At 44.8% G+C, this 18,368-nt stretch overlaps 1 protein-coding gene across 4 annotated transcripts in view; it reads left to right on the top strand.

Annotated features, from left to right (window-relative positions):
* The first annotated feature begins 325 nt into the window (after positions 1-325).
* LOC140738345 (N-acetyllactosaminide beta-1,3-N-acetylglucosaminyltransferase 4-like) overlaps positions 326-18,368 on the top strand; it is a 28,179-nt gene continuing 10,136 nt past the window's right edge. For 2 of the 4 annotated variants that reach the window (XR_012101353.1, XM_073065565.1), the window contains exon 1: positions 8,351-8,535. The gene's annotated coding sequence lies outside the window, so the exon portion shown is untranslated. Of the gene's footprint in view, positions 415-8,350; positions 8,536-11,100; positions 11,308-18,368 lie in introns of those variants that run through there. The other 2 variants (XM_073065566.1, XM_073065567.1) reach the window with 2 other exon arrangements.

The raw sequence follows: 18,368 nt of genomic DNA, 5'->3' as shown, positions 1-18,368 counted from the left end.
AGCTTTGGACAAGGGAAGCACAGGAGCACCTACAGGACAGCTTTGAATGGATGGACTGGACTGTATTCAGGGATTCATCTTCAAACCTGAATGGGTATGCTGTAGTTGTTTCCGACTTCATTGAAACCTGTGTGGATGAGTGTGTGCCTTCAAAGACTTACTGCACATTCCCAGACCAAAAGCCATGGATGCACCAGGAGGTACGTCGTCTGCTGAAGGCTAGATCTGTGTCATTCAAGTCTGGCGATCCAGGCCTGTACCAGAAAACCAGGTACGATCTGCGGAGGGCTATTTCCAGATGTCCTGGGTACTTTGTAGGCCAGTACCCAAGATGGAGCTGACTAGATTCACAACCTTCTGCGGCTTCTTTCAGTCCTGTGCAGTAGTCTCCACAGCCCAAAGACGTACCGGTTGGTAAGATTAATTGGTTATTGTAAATTCTCCCGTGATTAGGCTAGGGTTAAATTGGGGGATTGCTGGGCAGCACGGCTCAAAGGGCCAGAAGGGCCTGTTTCACACAGTATCCCCATAAATAAATTAATGACAGATATGCCACCTTTTCCAGGCATCACCTTTTGAAGGTGTCTTTGATGCTGGGAAGGCTAGTGCTGGCTGATTAACAACTTTCCGCAGCTTTTTTCCGATCCTGTGCAGTGTCCCCCCCCCCCCCCACGGCAATGCAACCAGTTAGAATGCTCTCCATGGTACATCGGTAGAGATTTGCGAGTGCTTTTGATGACGTGGGATTGAGTTCAAGAGCCGAGAGGTAATGTCGCAGCTATATAGGACCCTGGTCAGACCCCACTTGGAGTACTGTGCTCAGTTCTGGTCGCCTCACTACAGGAAGGATGTGGAAATCATAGAAAGGGCGCAGAGGAGATTTACAAGGATGTTGCCTGGATGGGGGAGCATGCCTTATGAGAATAAGTTGAGTGAACTCGGCCTTTTCTCCTTGGAGCGACGGAGGATGAGAGGTGACCTGATAGAGGTGTATTAGATGATGAGAGGCATTGATCATGTGGATAGTCAGAGGCTTTTTTCCAGGGCTGAAACGGCTAGCACAGGAGGGCACAGTTTTAAGGTGCTTGGAAGTAGGTACAGAGTCGATGTCAGGGATAAGTTTTTTACTCAGAGAGTGGTGAGTGCGTGGAATGGGCTGCCGGCGGCAGTGGTGGAGATGGATACGATAGGGTCTTTTAAGAGACTCCTGGATGGATACATGGAGCTTGGAAAAATAGAGGGCTACGGGTAAGCCTAGGTAGTTCTAGGGTAGGGAGATGTTTGGCCAGTTTTGTGGACCAAAGGGCCTGTATTGTGCTGTAGGTTTTCTATGTTTCTGACATAACAAATCTCCTCCAACTTCTAATGAAATATAGCCACTGCTGTGCCTTCTTCGTAATTGCATCAACATGTGGGCCCAGGATAGATCCTCAGAGATTAGTACCCATGGCTGTGACTAGATCAGCTGCTCTTGCGTGACTTGTTGTATGGCTTCCTCCAGAGTATCAGAATTAGAAGCCACAACAACAACCACAGCTTAAGGAGACAAGCCTTATCATTTTCACGTTGCTATGTAATGAAGAAATGCGATTTATAAAATTAAAACATCATCACGATCATTCATAAAATTATGTATCTACTCAATCATTATTTATGTTTATATTCTGTTTAATATCCAATGAAAATATATTTTTTTGTTTATGAAACCGTTCTTCACTGATGCAGATATTGGCCCAAGTGTTGACAACTCTCAGTACCGTAGGGATCACAGTGATGTTTGAAATGGTGCTTGCTTCACTTGTAAGCTAATGCTATCTGCACCAACATACCATTAAGATCTCATCAAGCTTTCCCTGTGTGGAAATATAAATCAAGCACTACAGCATAAATACTTAAAACAAAAATGATGAAATGTATCGGACCTGTTTCCTTCTCCGCAGGTGCTGCCCGACCCACTGAGTACTGCCTTTGGATAGAGAACATGGAACAGTGCAGCACAGTGCAAGTCCTTTGCCCCACAATGCTGTTCTGAAACTTTAACCCTTTATGGGCGCCAAGGTGGCGTAGGGGTTAGTGCAACGCCTCCACAGCTCAGAGCGTCAGAGTTCGGAATTCAATTAAGGAGCTTTCACGTCCTCCCCGTAAACATGTGGGGTCCCTCCGGTTTCCTCCCACCTTCCAAAGACGTACCGGTTAATAGGTCCGTTGGTCATTATAAATTGCCCTGTGATTAGGGTAGGGTTAAGTGGGTAGACTGCTGGGCCATGTGACTCATTGGGCGGGAAGGGCTTGTTCTATGCTGTATCTCTAAATAAATTAATAAAAGTAAGTACTCTAAGATCAGTCTAACCTTTCCCTCCAACATAACCCTCCATTCTTCTTTCATCTATGTGCCTAATGTACCTTCCTCTACTGGCAGTGCATTTCACATTCTTGCCATTCTCTGTGTAACGAAAACAACCTCTGAAAAACCCCTATACCATCCTACAAACACCTTAAAGTTATATCTCCTCATGTTAAGCATTTCCTCCCTGGGAAGAAGTCTCTGGCTACTCGATCTTGTAGATCTCTAACAAGTCACCTCTCATCCTGCTTTGCTCCAAAGAGAAAAGTCCTGGCTCACTCAACCTATCCTCGTAAGACACTCTCTCTAATCCAGGCAGCACTCTGGTGAATCTCCTCTGCACCCTCTCTAATCCAGGCAACGCTCTGGTGAATCTCCTCTGCACCCTCTCTAATCCAGGCAGCACTCTGGTAAATCTCCTCTGCACCCTCTCCAAAGCTCCCACATCCTTCCTACAATGAGGTGACCAGAACTGAGCATGGTACTCCAAGTGTGGTCTAACCCATGTTTTTTTTTAAGAACTGCAACGTTACCTGGTGCCTCTTGAACACAATCCCGTGACTAATGAAGGGCAACAGACCATATACCTTCTGAACTACCCTATCACCTTGCACAGCAACTTTGAGGGATCTATGAACGTAGACCCCAAGATCCTTCTGTTCCTCCCACTGTTAAGTATCCTGCCGTTAACCTTGTATTCTGCCTTCTACTTCAACCTTCCAAAAAGTGCATCACTTCGCTCTTCTCTGGGTTGAAATCCATCTGCCACATTTCCGCCCAGCTTTGCATCCTATTAATATCCCATCGTGACTTGCATAGTAATCTTCTACACTATCTACAACACCCAATTTCATGGCATCCACAAATTTGCTGACCCATCTGACCACTTCCTCGTCTGAGTCATTTATAAACCTCACAAAGGGCAGGGATCCCCGAACAGATCCCTACAGAGTCTGTCTGCTCACCAGTCTCCAGGCAGAAGATGCTCTAACTACTCCCTTCTGTGGCCAAGCTAATTCTGAATCCACACAGCCAACTCTCCCTGGATCCCATACCTTCTGACTTTTCTAAATGAGTCTACTATGGGGAACCCTGGCAAGTACCTTCCTAAAATCTATATACCCCACATCCACTGTTCTGCCTTCATCAATTTGCTTTGTTGCACTTTCGTGAGGCACGACCTGCCCTTCACAAAGCCACGTTGACTAATCCTAATCAGACTGTGCTTCTCCAAATGCTCAGATATCCTGTCGCTAAGAACCTTCTCCAACAGTTTGCTCACCACTGGTATAAGACTCACTTATCCCAATGGTGAGCAAACTATTGCAGAAGGTTCTTAGAGATGGGATTGGTCCATAACTCCCAAGTTTATCCCTCCTAATTTTATTAGGCACTGGTATAATTGCTTCCCTTTTTGAAGCAGATGTGAACTTCTGGCGGTGGGAGGTTGAAATTGTCCTTGATATAGTCCCGCCAGTTGGTTGGCACAAGTTTTCAGAGCCTTACCAAGTTCTCCATCGGGGCCTGCCTAATATAGCACGGATCTTCACTGCTGTAGTTATATTCTCCCTTTCGAAGCGGGCATAGAAGGTGCCGAGCTCGTCTGGCCACGAAGCTTCACTGCCATTCATGCTGTTGGGTTTCACTCATTCTTAAACACTTTACTGGCTATCTTGTAATTCTCCAGAACTCTATCTAATCCTTCTTTCCTAAATCCTTGGGTATGTTTCATTCATCCTTTTGACTAGATGTTTTACATCTTTGGTCTACCATGGTTCCTTCACCCTGCCAATCTTTCCCTGCGTCAGTGGGACAAACCTATCCAGAACCCTATGCAAGTGCTCACGAAACAACCTCCACATTTCCCCGAGTACATCATTTCCAAGTTACACTCCCTAGTTCCTGCCTAATAGCATCATAACTTAGAGAAGTACAGCACAGAGAAAGGCCCTTCAGCCCATCTAGACCATGTCAAAACCATTTAAACTGCCTACTCCTATCAACATGCACCGGGACCATAACCTCCATACCCCTACTATCCATGTACCTATCCAAATTTCTCTTAAATGTTGAAATCGAGCTCGCATGCACCACTTATGCTGGCAGCTCATTCCACACTCCCGTCACTCTCCAAGTGAAGAAGCTTCCTCTCATGTTCTCCCTAAGCTTCTCACTTTTCACCCTTAACCCATGATCTCTGGTTGTGGTCCCAGCCAACCTTATACTCCATAAGCACCTCAATTGTTCCTACCTGTCTATACCTCCTCTGCACCTCCATTTTTCCCCTTAACCAGGGCCTTAATATCTCTTTAGAATTAAGGTTCCCTACACTTGTTATCTTTATCTTTTATTCTGACAGACACATACAAACTCTGAAAGCTCAAAATTTCGCTTTTGAAGGCCTCCTGCTTTCCAAGTACACCTTTGCCAGAAAACAGCCTGTCCCGAACCACACTTGTCAGATCATTTCTGATACCATCAAAATTTGCCTTTCTCCAATTCAGAATCTCACTTGGAATTTGCCCTCCTCCAATTAAATCCCCCCACTACACCAATTCTTCAGCCACACATTTGTTACAAAGATTAAGCCTCAAGTATTAATAGGCAACACGAGTGAATCTTCAGATGCTGGAAATAGATAAAAACACAAAATGCTGGCAGAACTCAGCAGGTCAGACAGCATCTATGGGAGGAGGTAGTGACGACGTTTCAGGCCGAAACCCTTCATCAACCCTGTCTGGCCTGCTGAGTTCTGCCAGCATTTTGTGTTATTACTCCTCAAGTATTAATGTTCAGTTAGGCACAGTATTTACTGACAAATACCTTTCCTGCCTCAGTTCACATGCACATGAATTTATACAACAAAGTACCTGCGTGCAAACCCACTAGGTTTCCCGGTGATATCTCCACGTTTCCAACATGGGGTTATCCACTTCCATGATTGTTGCCTTTCGCAGAGTTGTCACTGTCTGTGCTGCCAAAACCCTCCATTGTTATTCTTTTCCTTATCAGATCAATCTATGATGTTTCAGTTTCGTTGGCTCAAGGTCATCTGACTGACCTGTATCAGCCTCTCATTGCACGTTGCCAAGGATACAAGGTTATTGCTTGAGGGCTCTCCCGTCAATCTTGTGACCTAGGAAATGTCTTTTGTTCTGTCTAACTCAGACTGGTTCAGACCAGTTCAACAAGGTCAACCAAACGCTGGACCCGGATGACCAGAAAACGCCGTTGATGCACCATCAATAACACTCTGAGACAGGAGGCGAGATATCGGCTTTTATTGACTGGAAGAAAGAACAAGCAGCAATTGACCACCATGCTACATCCTGGAGACTGAGGGCAGGGCTCAGGCACCAATCGCCTTTATACCGGGGTCCGTGGGAGGAGCCACGGTCAGTGGGAGGAGCCACAGGAGTAGTCAGCGGGGGGGCGTGTCCAGACAGGTATATGTCGTTCACCACAGCCGTTCCTTCCGCAAACCTGTATTTTACAGAAGGAGCTTCTTATCTGAGAATCAGCAGAAACTTATTGTGTCCACGTTCAGTCGCTCTGATGCAAGAATCAGCTTGCTGGCTGCAAGAACAGTCTCACAAAATGGCTACCTCCATTCTTGCAACCACATGACAAGAACAAAGACCTCTGCTTCGGCTATTTCCACTGCCCTTGCCTCATTCCTATTCACTAATTTCTATACTGTATTGTAGTTCTTACTGGCCAACACATTCATCTGCCAAGTCATCCTATACTTACAGTCATACAGGCAGCAGTTCAGAGATCACCACCCTTTGGGCCCTGCTTTTCAGCTCTTCAGGACTCATCCCTTCTCCTTCCTATGCCATTAATAATATACCGTAACTTCTGGCTGTACACCCTCCCCCCCCCCAAAAAAAAAGCTGTGGGCCTAATCTGAGACAGTCCTGACACTGGCATCTGGGAGAAACAGCCCATCTGTGAGTGTCCTTCATGTCCTGTCTGTTCCCTTAACTCCTCCAAGAGGACCACAACCTTGTCATAAGGTTTGGAGGCTTGCGTGCCTCACCGACCTGGAAGCTGATCGGCTGTTCCCGAAACGCCAGAGGCATAACGAGCAGTAGGTAGGTTCTCCTAATTTTGGATCCCCTTTCATCACCTCGTTCCTCTTCTTCCCACTCCCTTTCAATGCCACAGAGCTAGAGTCAATGCCAGAGGTATGGTCGCTCCAGCTTTCCCTGGTTGGTCGTCGTTCCTGATGGTATTGAGTGACATCGTTGTTCTTTCACGAGAAAAAACCTTGCAATTAGGACTATTCTGTTCCCATGAAAAATTCCCCCATTGTTCAAACAGAAACAGGAACAAAGTTAGATATTTCAGACTACTTCTGAAGATGAAAGATTTCTTGCTGTTCATATTGGAAATTTATTAAAACATAGTGCTCATTTAACATATTTCGATCTGCCCGAATTTGCTTTTTCACTTATTGGTCTAAAATTATGTTCTGCTGTGAAATTATGATCTCATTCTCATGTATTTCTCACATACTGAAGAAGGAAATATGTGTTTAGTTCTGACTCATGCTTCTTTTCTGGTCTACTGGCTCAATTTTTGGCTTTTGATGTTCTTGAGAAATTTTCCCCTGCCTATTCAGTGTTTCCTCTGTAACTATCCAGCTTGGCTATTTTTGGTGGTGGCATCCGTCGGTCTCGAGAGACCATGGATCTGTGCCTGGAGTTTCCAGGGCGCAGGCCTGGGCAGGGTTGTATGGGAGACCGGCAGTTGCCCAAGCTGCAGGCCTTCCCCTCTCCACGCCACCGATGTTGTCCAAGGGAAGGACACTAGGACCCATGCAGCTTGGCACCGGTGACGTCGCAGAGCGATGTGTTGTTGAGTGCCTTGCTCAAGGACACAAACATGCTGCCTAAGCTGAGGCTCGAACCAGTGACCTTCAGGTTACTAGTCTGATGCCTTGCCCACTAGGCCACGTGCCTTCAAGTATATTTTGTGACCTGCTCTGTTTTTTAATTTCTTTTATAAGTCTATATGTATTTTAACTTCTGTAGAGTTCTGCCAGCCTCTCTATTTTACTATTCTGTTATTCTGTAAGCAAAACCCTGAGTTTCATTTGCTGATTTAGGGCTTAGTTCATCTGTGCTCCTAATTCCTTCACTGCATTTACTTTCCAAATGCGCATGATGCTTGTGTTATGTTCACTGTTAATTGGAATCAGAATCAGGGTTAACATCGTTGGCTTAGGCCATGGAACTTGTTGTTTCACAGCAGCAGTGCCATGTGATCGTTACATCATCATTATGTGCCATGTTGTATGACGTGGGCGATCATGGCCTTTTCACCACGATTGCTCTTGGCAAGTTAATCTACAGAAGTGGCTTGCCATTGCCTTCTCCTGGGCAGTGTCTTTACAAGACGGGTGACCTCAGCCGTCAGCAAAAGCCTTCAGAGATTGTCAGTGCTGGATAAGTAGGACTTGATATCTGCACCAGCTGCTCGTAGGACCATCCGCCACCTCCTCCCATGGCTTCACGTGACCCTGATCGGGGTGGGGGGTAAGCAGGTGCTACACCTCGCCCGACGGTGGTCTGCAGGCTAGCGGAGGGAAGGAGTGCCTCACACCTCCTTTGGTAGAGACGTATCTCCACCCCACCACTCCACAGTGCAAAACATAAAGTTACAAACGATAAATTGCAATAAGAAACATATTTATATATAAAATAAGCAGTGTAAAAAAAAGAGGGTGATAAAATTACTGAGAGATCAAAGGTGCTCAGGGGTTCGTCGTCCATTCCGAAATCTGATGGCAGAGGGGAAGGTGCTGTTCCTGAAACGTTGAGAAAACGTTTGTGGAAATATCAGGAAGCACACATATGCACAGACACGCCGCAGTGAAGAAATGAAATGGCTGTGGGTAATGCAAATTATTAACCAAATATTCTACTTCCTGCTGTTTGCTCCTTGCCATTGATTCACTTCCAGTAGTTGCATTTGCATCTCTGATCTCCATAGTTACACATTCTCAGGGTCCCTGAGGAATGAGGGTATAGTGCATATCCCTGCCTCGCACTGACGTGCAGTTCCTTTTGCATGCAGTAAACAGCTCTGAGAGCTACCATGTCTCTCACCTCAAGCGTTTTGATTTATGATTACAGTTTGCAGCGGGGACTGTGAAAACACAGCTGAGCAGAATCATTAACCGGGTAAGACCTCATCCCACCCTTCAAAATCTTTCTCTCATTTCTGTCACTTAAAAATTGAACAACTAATCGCGGACGTGGGGTGTGTTGCTTCTGAGATGACTGGATGATACTGACAGCCTTTGTTCTGCTGTTAGTTGGTTTGAATCAGTTAAAATAATCAGTCAAAACTTGAGCATTACTTTAATTATTCTGATCACTCATCAAGATATCCTTGGGAGAATAATATTTTACAGCATATTATTTCACCTTAAGGTAAGAGACTTCTGAAAATAGTTAAATGTGTATCACTTGTATGTTCTGCAAACATGTTTACTGCAAATCCATATTTACATAGAATGATAGAAACTCTGATAACTAGTTCAGTCACCTTTGTAGTTAAATGCATGAGTTAGTCGTTAAATGCATGAGTTAGTCGTTTCTTTGATTTGTGCTGCAGTGTCCCAAACAGAGTAATATTTGGTCACTCTGAGGGGAATTTAATTCCCTTGTAAAATGAGAATATTCTCCCATGAGAAGAAAAGCTTCATAAAAAGTAAAATATCTGAGCCGATTTCTTATTGGATTGCAGCGAGTAAACACCTTTTGAATCGGATTTACGGTCTTTGCTCCCCATTCAAAAAATATCGGTCAGCTGCTCTGAAGATTTTTGCTTGAAATGATTAGTCTATATCTTTCTGTGGGACTTCAAGTGTATGTGTGTCCGTGGTACTGTGTGTATGTGTTTGTGAGTGTGTGTGTGTGTGTGTACGTGAGTGTGTATGTGTGTCTGTGAGTGGGTGTGTTTATGTGAATGTGAGTGTGTGTATGTGTGTACCTGTCTGTGAGTATGTGTTTGAGTGTGTGTCTGTGTGTGTGTGTATATGTGTGTGTGTATGTGAGTTTGTGTATGTGAGTGTGTGTATATATGTCTGTTTGTGTATGTATATGTGTGTGACTGAGGAAGTGACTGACAGCACTAACACTTCTATCTGAGCCAGAAAACTGCAGATTCAAATGACATTAGTCTGATCCTTCCAGTGCAGTAGTGAGTGAGGTCCTTCCATTGCAGTAGTGAGTGAGGTCCTTCCAGTGCAGTAGTGAGTGAGGTCCTTCCAGTGCAGTAGTGAGTGAGGTCCTTCCATTGCAGTAGTGAGTGAGGTCCTATCTGTTGTTTGTAAAGAATCTTACATTATAAAGAGGAGCAGTTGAAAATAAGTCTGATCATTACCATATTATTAAATGGTTGAAGCACGCTGACAACCAACTGTTTGCCATGTCTCATAAGATGAGAGTTTTTTACTTCAAAAGAACTTTGTTGGCTGTTAAGCACTTCTGGGATTTCTGAGATTATGTATAATCTTATAATAGCATAATAGTTTCTAGCAGCACATGTGCATATATACACAGACACACACACACACACATGCACACATTCTCACCCACATACACACACACACACACACACACACACACACACACACACACACACACACACACACACACACACACACACACACACACACACACACACACACCCATTATGCCTAGTAGCCAGAAAATAATGTACTTTAAGAATTGTTCTGAGATACTGGCAGATTTTCTAGGGTTGAAATATTTTTTGAATACAGGCATTGGAAGTGTAAACCAAAGATACAATATACTGGACACACTCAGCAAACCGGGCAGCATCTGTGAAAAGATTGTGTCAGGTTGAAGACTCTTCGATGTGACTATTCCCAATTTTTTCCTGTGTTTAGAATTACCAGGGACAATTTAGATGAGTTTGGCAGGGGGTTGGGAGCCTAGGTGATAATTGCAGAAAGAACAGCGGGTCTGAAATTGGAAGGTAAAATATTAGTAAGGGAACCTGGAAGCAGAGGAAACGATGTTTGGAAAGGCAAATGGAAAGAGAATCCACCAGCATATATGAATATATATCTGCATCAGGAAACATGAGTAAAGGCAAATGCACCAGGCATTAGACTCACGGAATTGTAATATTCTTGCAATAATAAAATTTTGGATTAAAGGGGAAAGAAGGGCAAGAACGGTAGTGTAATTACCCTGTTTACATGGTTATCACATGATATTACCATGGGGATAAAAACTAAAGAGGGAATGGCAAAACTGGTTAAAGAAATAATTACTGTCCATCTATGTTAACATAACCATCCAATAAGGCCAAATGGCCTGAATACATATAAATGACAAGCACATTATCGGAGTGTGTAGGAGACCTTCAGTCAGTCTTGGGGTAATTCAGAACAAGGTTTTCAGGCAGATTTCTCACTAGTCCAAATCTTTCCTGGGATATAATCAGTGTTAATGGTCTCAAGGATAGATAGATAGATCGATAGATAGATAGATACTTTATTCATCCCCATGGGGAAATTCAACTTTTTTCCAATGTTTTTTCCAGCATAGAGTTCTTACGCTGCATTCAGTAGAACTTCTTATACGGGAGAGAGATGACCCGATTAATGGCGGGAGAAATATTAGTGGGAGGGCGCTTTTGCGATCTTAATTCAGTTCCTTGTAAAATAGTTTAATTTCATTAATTTCTTTAATCTTGTCACGTGCACTGAGGTACAATGGAGAACGCTGCATCAGTATATCGACTGTACGAGGGAAAGGCAGTAACCAAAGACAGAATGGTGTGTTACAGTCACCGAGAAAGCGAAGTGCCGGCAGACGTAAAGCTGCAAGGAGATGTAGATAGTGAGGTCAAGGGTCCGTCTCATCCAACAGGAAGTTCATTACAACGTGAGATAGATGCTGCGCTCGGGCCTGGTGGTACGTACTTTCTAGTTGTTGTATTTTCCCCCTGATGGGAGGGAGAGCGAAGAGAGGATGCCCAGGATGGGTGGGATCTTTGATCTTGCTCACAGACCTGCAGAAGTCTGCAGATACAGGAAGCAAGGCACACAGAATGCAGGAGGATCTCAGCCGGTCAGGCAGAGATGAGTAAACCATTGCTATTTTGGGCCGAACCCCTCCATCAGGGCTCTTTGACAGCTGCTTTTCTGAGGCAGTGAGAGGTGCAGACAGCGTCCGTGGAGGGGAGGCCGGTTTCATGATGTGCTGAGGTGAGTTCATGGCTCTCGGCAGTTGAGGTCTTTCTGGGGGAGGTCTAAAGACAAGTTCTAAGCTGCGGCAAGGTCAGGTTTTACAAGGCTGAAATGTGATATAAGCAAAGAGATATTGAAAGCAGGAGCTTCTCTCAGCACAATGAAAGACATTCAAAATAAATCTGTTCTCAACAAGAAAATGGTCAGAACTGATGAATCTTGAGCCCTCTGAGACAAAGTCCTTGAGACAACTGTGAGTGTGGAACTCCGTGTCAGATGCTGAGACCTAATACGACAAGAAGTCTGGAAAAGTATAGACGAAGCAAACCTGCAGTTGCCTCACGTCCCACCCCATCAGCCTCCGCGTCCAGCGTGTAATTCTCCGGAACTTCTGCCATCTCCAACGGGATCCCACCACCAAACACATCTTCCCCCCCCCCCCCCCCCACACACATCCTGCTTTCCACGGGGATCACTCCCTACATGACTCCCTTGTCCATTTGCCCCTCCCTCCCGCACTAACCCTTGCAAGGGGAACAAGTGCTAAGCCTGCCCTTACGCCTCCTCCCTCACTACCATTCAGGGCCCTAAACAGTTCTTCCAGGTGAGGCGACACTCCACCTGTGAGTCTGTTGGGGTAATCTACTGTATCTAGTGTGGCGTCCTGCATATCGGTGAGACCCGATGTAGACTGGGAGACCGCTTCACTGACCACCTAGCTCTGCCCACCAGAAAAAGCGGGATCTCCCAGAGGCCAACCATTTTAATTCCACTTCCCGTTCCCACTCCGATATGTCAGTCCATGGCCTCCTCTACTGTCGAGATGAGACCACACTCAGGTTGCAGGAACACCACCTTATATTCCGTTTGGGTAGCCTCCAACCTGATGGCATAAACACCGATTTCTCGAACTTCTGGTAATCCCCCCTTCATCATTCCCCCTCCCCTCTTCCCTTCTCTCACCTTAAATCCTTGCCCGCCCTTTGCCTCCCTCTGGTGCTCCTCCCCATTTTCTTTCTTCCATGGCCTTCTGTCTTCTATCCGACTTCCCCTTCTCCAGCCCTGTATCCCTTTCACCAATCGACCTCCCAGCTCTTTACCTCATCCCTCCCCCTCCCGGTTTCACCCATCACCTTGTGTTTCTCACTCCCCCCCCCCACCCACCTTTTAAATCTGTCCCACATCTTTTTTTTCTCCAGTCCTGCTGAAGGGTTTTGGTCCAAAACGTCGACTGTACTGGATAGAACAGATATCAGATAGAAAGTGGAAAAGTGAACTTAGAAGAGTAATAAGAAAACAAGGAAACTATGGTGGGGGGGGACATTGACAAATCAAGAGAAAGAAAATCCAAGAATGTTTTCTAACTATTTAAAGAGCAAAAGGATAACTAAGGAAAAGATAGAACCTACTGGGAAAAGGTAGATCCGGTGGGAATTGTCTTAGACCATAAGACCATAAGATATAGGAGCAGAAGTAGGCCATTTAGCCCATCGAGTCTGCTCCGCCATTCAATCATGTTTAATCCATTTTCCTCTCAGCCCCAATCTCCTGCCTTCTCCCCATAACCCTCCATGCCCTGACCAATCAAGAATCTATCAACCTCTGCCTTAAATATACATGAACACCTGGCCTCCACAGCTGCCTGTGGCAGAGAATTCCAGAACTTCACTACTCTCTGGCTAAAGAAATTCCTCCTCATCGCCATTCTAAAAGGACACCCCTCTGTTCTGAGGCTGTGTCCTCTGGTCTTAGACACTCCCACCATAGGAAACATCCTCTTTCAACATTCAATAGGCTTCTGTGTTCCAGTGAGTCGAGCCATCAAACGCTCCTCACATGACAAGCCTTTCAATCCCAGTATCACTTTTGTGAACCTTCTCCAATGTCAGCACATTCGTTCTTAGATAAGGGGCCCAAAACCGCTGGCTATACCCCAAGTGAGACCTCTCCAGTGCTTTATAAACCCTCAACGTTACACCCTTGCTTTTATATCCTAGTCCTCTCGAAACAAATGCTAACATCGCATTTGCCTTCTTCACCACAAATCAGCCTGCAAATTAGCCTTTGAGGGATCCTGCAGGAAGACTCCCAAGCCTCTTTTTCAGGTTTTTGAATTTTCTCTCCATTTAGAAAATTAGTCTGTGCTTTTATTTCTTCTGTTGAAGTGCATGACATTACACCTCCCAACACTGTGTTCCATCTGCCACTTCTCTGTCCATTCTCCTTATCTGTCCAAGTCCTTCTGTAGCCTCTCTACTTCCTCAAAGTTACCTGACCCACATGTAGACAAGGGGGAAACATGCAAGATGATTGATGTGATAAGTAGAGTAAGAAGGGAATTATGTTGAGGTTAGCATCTTTGAACATGAACCAATCACAAGGCTGGGAAGATCTGTTAAAAGAAGCAAGAGAGAAAGTTACAGAGGTACAGATGATTCAATCAACCCCGCCTGCAGGAGTAATGCTGGAAAAGTGGAGGACAGACAACTTCTGCTGTTGTTTAAAGGTGGAGGAAGGAATTAATTGAGTAATTAGAGTTTGAATTCTGTGGGAGATGAATTTTTGGAATCAATGCTGTGAGCGACAGTATAAACCTTCTTATGCAAGGATCACCATGGATATAGGACAAAAAGGTCATATCTTATCGGAACGCAGCAGGCCAGGCACCAGCTATAGGAAGAAGCACAGTCGACGTTTTGGGCCGAAACCCAGTCCTGACTGATGCACCATCAATAACTCACGCTGAGACTTAGGAAGCGAGATATCGGCTTTTATTGACTGGAAGAATAAACAGCACTACATCCTGGGGAAAATGAGGGAGAGCAGCAGCCCACAGTCGCCTTTATACAGGGGTCTGTGGGAGGAGCCACAGGAGCAGTCAGCAGGGTCTGTGGGAGGAGCCACAGGAGCAGTCAGACAGGTATATCTAGTTCACCACACTGACAAAGAGTCTCGGCCCAAAACGTCGACTGTACTTCTTCCTATAGCTGCTGCCTGGCCTGCTGCGTTCCACCAGCATTTTGTGTGTGTTGTTTGAATTTCCAGCATCTGCAGATTTCCTCGTGTTTGCGTCATATCTTATCACCTTGATTAAAGTTTTTGAAGAGGTATTAAGGGGTGAGGTGTACCTGATGTTGCATAGGTGGATTTGAGCAATCTATATTTAACAATGTTCCACATAACAATCAGTCTAATGGTGCAAGGGACCCCAGGGATTGCGGTGCCTTGCTTCTTGTGTACGTCCATGGCTAATACTTAAATATAGAGGGCTTGTTAAAGACATTTGCAGATGGTACAAAGATTGTCTATGCATTTGACAATGAGGTAGAATGCTTTGGACTTCAGGATGTTATTTTCATTTCAGTTGGGCAGAAAGGGAGCAATGAAATTTGATCCTGAAAATAAAGTTTTATACGATCCACAATTAAAAAATGGAAGGGTCACGCAACTTAAAGACCATCAGCTTACACTGAAAACGTTGCCTGCTGAACTAGGCAATGACTTTTTTTTTTAACTTCATCACCATTTTTGCCCATTAATCGCATACTTAGACCACAAGACCATACTTCTTAATATATAAAGGCGTAGGCTTTCATGGTCTTTCTGGGATCTGCTGGGGACAGTGGGATTCAGGGACCTCTTTCCAAAAGGTTCAGTTGCTTTACATTTCATAGCTTGATAAAATCCGTTTATTATTGTTACACGTACAGTGAAGAGCTTTCTTTTGCATGGCTTCCATATTAGGAGATCAAGGTTGTAGAAGGAAAACCAATAACAGAAAGCAGAATAAAGTGTTACAGTTACGGAGAAAGTGCAGTACAGGCAGACAAATGATGTGCAAGGCCACAACAAGGTAGATTGTGAGGTTGATAATTCATCTTATTGTACCAGGCTCCAAAAGGGGAACCAGGAGATTCTCAGAAACCCCAGCAAAATTGGTGGAGCCATCCATTATTAGAACTGAATTGAATTAGGCCACACTTTTGAACTTAAACCGAAGAGAGATTGGCCTTAGAATTCTGCTAATCCCAAATGTTAGAATTTTTGCCCAAGAACTATCCAATACAAACATGGAGTAGTTCCCTGTTTTCTTTTTCACTGTTGATTTTACACAAATCATATTGATTTTACTCAACTTAAGAAGAGGAGATTGAATTGGGTTATTGATAGAGTTCAGACTGACCACCATCTTCTAGAGCAGGGGTCCCCAACCTCTTTAATGCTACAGACCCCTACCGTTAACTGAGGGGTCCGTGGACCCCAGATTGGGACCCCATCTTTAATGAGAGTCAACATTGCAATAAACCAAGTGCAGCTGGCTCAAGGAGAAGTTTAATAAAAATTTAAACATTATTTTAAAAAATTGGAATTTTGTGTGGTGCAATCTGCTTGAAGTCATCCTATTTACTTTGCTGTATAGAAGAATGATGTTTTCATCCAAACATCAGTAGAAAAGCAGAAGGAATCGTCATGCAATTATTCGAGTCGAGTCTGATGTTCTCCTCAGGGGTTGTCGATTGGTGGGTCCTCAGGTGGCTGTAAAGGCCGATCAAATCCAGTCCCCTTCATCACTTGTTGATCGTCACAGGACTCAATCCGGTTTCACTTAATGGAGAACGCTCATGTGTGACTTTGTTTAACATGGGGAGGCTGATGGACAGACAGCCACCACATGATCCTTGAGAATTTGGGTTCAGAGTCCAATGGCATAGAATGCAAGATGGCTGCAGCCAGTCTGGCCTCACTGCCATTGTAATGTGTCATCATCTTCCACCAGCTCCATCGGTCAGGTTTTGGTTGGATTGCTCTTCACCTGGATCTTCCCCCTTGACCTTACCACCCTGGATGACTCTACCAGGAGCTGAGCGCCAGATGCCCAAGCTCCAGACAGTACCAGTCTCGGGATCTCAGGAACTCACAAGCCTCTCCACCATGACAAGGTGACGTTCCTCAGAAAAGGGTAGAAGAATTGGTGCAAACTAAGCGCCCATCTGTTAGTGCTCCATTTGCCTGAATTTCTAAGAAGCATAACATCATTAATGTTATATATGAGATCACAAAATGAGATCATTAACAAATATATTGACTATTGAATGAAATTGTTTTTAATAGAATCTTCAATGCTACATTTAAAGCCAACCCATCACTGTCTTATGGGTATCCCATTAAATACAGCATGCAGCTTTTGTTTAGAATTAGAGACACAACATTTAATATCGAAAAAAGAAAGAACTTCTTCCCTCAGAGGGCAGTGAATCTTTGGTACTGTCTACCCTAGAGGGCTGTGGAACTTGAGTCATTAAACAGATCTGAGGCTGGGATGGACCTTCAGACTGTCAAGCTGGAATTTTGGGTCCGAAGCAGGAGTTCCCAAAGTTTTTTATGCCATAGGCCAATACCATTAAGCAAGGGTAAGAGGTGCAGTGGCTAATGGACTGGTGCAGAGCCAACAACCTGTACCTGAATGTGAACAAAACAAAAGAGATGGTTGTTGACTTAGGAAGGGCACGGAGCGACCACTCTCTGCTGAACATTGACGGCTCCCCAGTAGAGATCGTTAAGAGCACCAAATTTCTTGGTGTTCACCTGGCGGAGAATCTCACCTGGTCCCTCAACACCAGCTCCATAGCGAAGGAAGTCCAGAAGCGTCTCTACTTTCTGCGAAGGCTGAGAAAAGTCCATCTCCCACCCCCCCATCCTCATCACATTCTATGGAGGATGTATCAAGAGCATCCTGAGCAGCTACATCACTGCTCGGAAATTGTACCATCTTGAATTGTAAGACCCTGATGCAGATAGTGAGGTCAGCTGAAGGGATCATCGGGGTCTCTCTTCCCGCCATTACAGGCATTTATACTACACACTGCATCCGCAAATCTAACAGCATTGTGAAGGACCCCACACACCCCTCATACAATCTCTTCTCCCTCCTGCCGTCTGGGAAAAGGCTCCAAAGCATTCGGGCTCTCACGACCAGACTATGTAACAGTTTCTTCCCCCAAGCTATCAGACTCCTCAATACCCAGAGTCTAGTCTGACACCAACCTCCACACACACACACACACACACACATGTGTGTTCCTGGAGGAACGTTGTTACATTTTTACTGTGTACTGTAGCAGCAGTTATGGTTCAAATGACAATAAAAGCGACTTGACTTGAAAAGGGGGCTGTGGACCGCTGGTTGGGAACCCCTGATCTAAAGGAAGTCCTGCCTGTTAGGAGACAAATCTCAAGGTTGTATAATGTATATGTACTTTGTTAATAAATGTACTTTGAACTTTAAACTTTGAGTAATATGACAGTGATCAAACAATATACTTCGGCAATGTTGACTGTAGATTAAACACTGATGAGAATACCAGTTCAAGTTTATTATAACTCAACCGTACACATGCATACGGATAAACAAGCAACATTGACCAATCTCAGCCTGGCTTTGAAATGTCCACCTAAGTGAACAGACTGCGGCCTAGTGTCAGCTCAGAAACTATTCTTCCTGCTGTCCCAGTGCTCTCACGTGGAGCTTCCCCACTGGGCTTCACCCTGTTCGCCCACAGGCACGTGAGTTGGGAGGGTAACTGGCCGCTGTACATTGCATCATGTTTGGAGCTGTATGGCAGAGTCTGGAGGAAGCTGATGGGAATGGGGCGGGGGGAGTGAATTAAACACTTGATGATAGGTGACACATAGAACACAGAACACAACAGTACAGACCCTTCGGCCCATGATGTTGTGCCAGTCAATTTAACCCTTAACCCTCCGTTTTCTTTTATCCATGTGACT

The sequence above is a fragment of the Hemitrygon akajei genome, chromosome 14 (assembly GCF_048418815.1).
Source record: "Hemitrygon akajei chromosome 14, sHemAka1.3, whole genome shotgun sequence".
NCBI lineage: Eukaryota > Metazoa > Chordata > Chondrichthyes > Myliobatiformes > Dasyatidae > Hemitrygon > Hemitrygon akajei.
Note: the sequence above shows the minus strand (reverse complement) of the source record. Positions and strands in the feature narration are given on the sequence as shown.